The sequence below is a fragment of the Abramis brama genome, assembly GCF_963993115.1.
Source record: "Abramis brama genome assembly, chromosome: 21".
Taxonomy (NCBI): domain Eukaryota; kingdom Metazoa; phylum Chordata; class Actinopteri; order Cypriniformes; family Leuciscidae; genus Abramis; species Abramis brama.
The window spans coordinates 33,189,576-33,194,310 of record NC_139983.1 but is presented as its reverse complement, the minus strand read 5'-3'; the positions used below and the strand labels follow the sequence as shown (position 1 = coordinate 33,194,310).

Sequence of the window (4,735 nt, the reverse complement as noted above, 5' to 3'; positions counted from 1 at the left end):
TGCTGGATCTTTGTCTTTATGTGTGCGGAAACCGACGCCAGAACAGAAACCTTGAATTAACAGAGACGAGATGCTGCTTTCAGGAGCCTTGAAGTCAGAAATACTGGAAACTGTGTTTTTAAGGAGATTATACTTTTATTCAGCAAGGTTGCATTAAATAGATAAAAAGTAGCAGTAAAGACATTTAATATCTTACAAAAAAATTCAATTTTAATTCTATTCATCATCAAAATGTATTAGGGTTTCAACAAAAATATGAATCAGCACAACTGTTTTCAACTTAATAATATATTGATAAATTGATAATAATCATAAATGTTTCTTGAGCATCAAATCCTCATATTAGAATGATTTCTGAAGGATCATGTGACACTGAAGACTGGAGTAATGATGCTGAAAATTCAGCTTTGATCACAGGAATAAATTACATTTTACTATATATTCACATAGAAAACATGATTTTATAATATTTCACAGTTTTTACTGAATTTTTTATCAAATAAATGCAGCTTCGGTGAGCAGAAGAGATTTCTTTCAAAAATTATTCCGACCCCAAACGTTTGAGCAGTGTAGGCTACATAATATTTTTGTCATTTGAACAGACTGCCAAAAGTAAGGCATTTAACACACAAAATTGGAATAAAATGCAAAATAACTGGACGCTACTCACAGGATTAAACATAAGACATTATGAGGTCATGTGATGATATTTGCAAAAAAATTTGTAGAATACATTTTTTCGCATTCGATTGTATATTACTTGCAGTCAAATCGATTAATCGCGATTAATCGTGTCTAACATAAAAGTTTGTAAATATATAATATGTGATCTCACACACACACACACACACACACACAAAAAAACACACACAGCACACACACAAACTTTTGTTAGATGCAATTAATCGCGATTAATCGATTTGACAGCACTATATATTATTCATTTGAAAGTACTTGTTATCAGATCAGAAATAAAATGTGTTATCAGTCATCTCTACTATGCCGTATACAGTACAGCACTGCACAGTGTGCAATAAGAAGTATACTAATATTCTATTGACAACATAGTCACAGGCTGCGTCCGAAAGCACATACTCTATTGAGTAGGTATTTATTTTGAATAAGTAATTACTTCACCACCTCTAAAAAAGTACATTCTATATAGTATGAGTGTGTGTAATACACATCCGCCATGTTGTCATTGTCATGTGACCTTCACTGTCATTCACAAATCCTCTTTGGGATCGTAAAGTGTCCATCCTGCACTCTTCAGAATCTCGCCAGGAGTAGTAGATCATCCGGGTCACCGACTCTTTTACGAGTACTGTGAATTCAGACATACTTCGTTTGTCACATAATGTTCTATATAAGTATGTGATTTCTGATGGTAATTCATGGCAACAGAAACAGTCTGAGATTAATGAGAAAATATTACCTAAAAGCTCATGACGTATAACACCAAAAAAATCTGAGAGAGAAAAAAATAATAATTGTTATTCCACATTATTGAAGAAAATGCAAACTGAAATAATGGAAAAATCTTTTCTCTTCTAATCCATTCCGGTGATTCACGAGCTCCTCGAACTTCTGAACGAGACACGTGGCATTTTTCCATGAAGGACATTTTCATGCATCAGGCCTCACGTTCCTCTCGGCTCCACCTGCGTTTGAACTCATGTAACACTCGCTGTTTATAGATTCAGAAATGAACTATAATTGGCCATAAAGCAACAGAGCGCAGTTACGGCGCAGTGCTTGTTTTGTTCTTTTAAGCCATAGGGAACGCTAAATTGTTTTTTAGGAAAAATCCGCTGGGATGATGCAACTGGAACACTGAAGGGAAGAGGACTCCGGCCACAGGTGCATCCTGAAGAACAAATAAAGAGAGCATCTTAGTGAGCTGTTCGAAACAGAGGGGATTCTGGGTAAAGCAAACAACTGGTCAACATGAATCAAACCAGAGATGCACCAGATGTTCTCTGATATTACAGAGGTTTGAGGTCCGTCTAAATTCATGTTGAAGTTGGGCGTCTGGGTTCTGAGAGTTATTCAGCATGTTGCATATTGTTATGGAACTTGAAGGCACAGAAGAAAAAGAAATCATGCTTTGGTAAATCATAATTATGACATATACATGATGACATCTTGTGTAAAAGGTTTAATGACATATTTTTGACATTTTATCTCAGAATTTTTATTTTATTTCATAATTTCAACTTTGACATAATTGTATGTCATAATTTCAACTTTTTGTCTCATAATTATGATTTAGTATTTCACAATTATTACTTTTTATCTCATTATTATGACTTAGTATTATCTCATAATTATGATTTATTATTACCTTTAACTTTTTATTTAGTCATTTCAACTTTTTATGTAATAATTATGACTTAATCTGTCATAATTTAATAAAAATAATAATTTCGACTTTTAGTGTCATAATTTAGTGTTTTTTTAATCTCTTTTTCTTATTTTTGATTTCCTTTTGGATCTACGCACCACAATAAGATATCACTCATCAGTCTAGGACTAATATTTGGCGCTACGCCTTTCCATCCTCTTGTTTCGACTTTTTATCTCATAAATATGATTTAGTATTTCACAATTATAACATCATAATTTCACTGTTTTATGTAATAATTATTAGTCAATTGACTTTGAATCTCATGACTTAATATGTCATCATTTAAAATTTATCTTAAAATTATGATTTAATATTTATATTTTTTTCATCATTTTCATCAAATTTTTAAGTCAATTTTTATCTCATAATTATGATTTAGTGTTTCATAATTATAACTTTATGACAACTTTGACTCTTTATGTAATGATTATGATGACTTAGTATGTCATAATTTTCACTTTTTATCTCAATTATGACTTTTCAATGTCATTATATTTGACTTTTTAACCTCATAATTATGATTAGGTCTTTTGTGGCAGAAATAGGCTTCCATACTTGGTGGTTTCATGATGTCCAGCATTATAAGAGTGATATAGAAAATGATATTCTGGTCTGTAGATATGGCCTCGGTTGAAATCATAACCAGGTAAATCCATCATTCATCATTCAGAAACAAGGTATATAATCAAGTTTAATACTTATTCACAGGAGTTGATCTGAATCACTAGGAGCGAGAATAAATGCGACACTTGCCTTCACAAACAAAAGAGCGGCATTGAAACCCTGAGTGACGGATGAAAAGCATGAATTCATCTTTTGAGATCAGTCCAGAAGAGGAATGTTGTCATGGTGAATATGATGTTTTTCTGGCTGGATGAAGTATTTTTGGAGCGTCAGGACCCTTGCTGAGACCAGACGCTGCGGTTATTTCACTGAGAGCCACTCAAGCAGTTCGGACACAAAAGCAAGTAGCTTTTTATAGCTGAAGTACTCACTTTCACAGTCTGACAGAACCCTGAACAAAGAATTAAAAGCTTGTCCGTGTAAAATAGCTTTTATTCCCACGGACCCTGTAATTTCACACATATTCGACTCCAACTTCTCTGAAGAACACAATTATTGAACAATTCGGGCCACGGATAACTGAAGTTATTTTCTGAAGCATTGTGGGTTTCAGTCTCTGCTTCTAAGAAAATTCTGCTTTTGAGATCACAAGCACTGACTCAATATTCATTACTCTTAAAAACTAATTAGAAATTATTTTGTTCCAACTATTACTAAGGTTTTCCCAGACGCAATTTGATTCATGTCTGTAGCACAAATGGTTGCATGCCAAAGATTGTTCTAAAGGGAATGTTACTTGGTAATGTGGCCCAGAATTACACCTCGGATGTCCATTATTTTTCAATAATTCAATGACCCAGAGTCAATTATTTCGCTTATACTAGTTAACACACCTCAAAACATTGTTCAGATGATGTATTTCAAGACATTTGTCAGGTTTTTGTTCTTAAAACGCTCTTGTGTGTGGGACTAATTTCTTCCGCATCTCATCCCACACCGTTGCTGATTCCAAAACGTAATTTTAGAGCTTGTGACGGTGGATTGAGCCACTGATAGCAGACTAATGCAGTTATTAATGCAGTTATTAGAGAGAGAGAGAGAGAGAGAGAGATTAAGTGTGTGTGAATTACCTGAATCTGTGTGTCTCTCAACAGTGTTCGGCTGCAGCGTCTCTAATAGTGAAACTGTAAGTTGATCTGCTTCAAGAACAGCGCCGTTATTCCCTCGCTAGTGAGAGATATCATGTAGTTGTTAAGTTGATAAACTATTTTACTGATAAAATCGTCAGATCAGCGCTGACGACACGTTTCTGTGTGAGTGTGTGTCCGGACCGTATGTGTGTGTTTGAGCAGGAGAAAGACAGTATGTGCTTTCTGTACATAATAAAATGTAATTTTGTGGTTAAAAACATGGAATTAATTTGTTTTTATCCTATTGTTTACTATGTTTATTTGCTCAGTCAGTGTTGTTGTGGATTTTACCCATCTGGAACTTCAGGTGCGTTTCCCTGAAAATAAGTGAACACTTTAGAACGTTCATCAGCTAATCAGAATTAAGCATTCAACAGCCTCGTAGTATAAGGAAGGGATAATGTACACACTCACACACACTCACACACACTCACACACACACACACACACCTGAAGGGGTTTATTCTGAGATAACAACCAGCTGGATGTACGTTATCCTGCTTATTACACGGCTACTTGCCACATAAGTAAATAATTAGACACAAAATATTGATCTGAGTCAAAACCTGTTTGT

The 4,735-nt window shown here is 34.3% G+C and overlaps 1 protein-coding gene across 1 annotated transcript in view; it reads right to left on the bottom strand.

The window, feature by feature from the left end:
• Positions 1–1,745: 1,745 nt before the first annotated feature.
• Positions 1,746–4,735, bottom strand: part of plcb2 (phospholipase C, beta 2) — a 63,843-nt gene continuing 60,853 nt past the window's right edge. The window contains exon 33 of the mRNA XM_084097873.1: positions 1,746–1,867. The gene's annotated coding sequence lies outside the window, so the exon portion shown is untranslated. The remainder of the gene's footprint in view (positions 1,868–4,735) is intronic.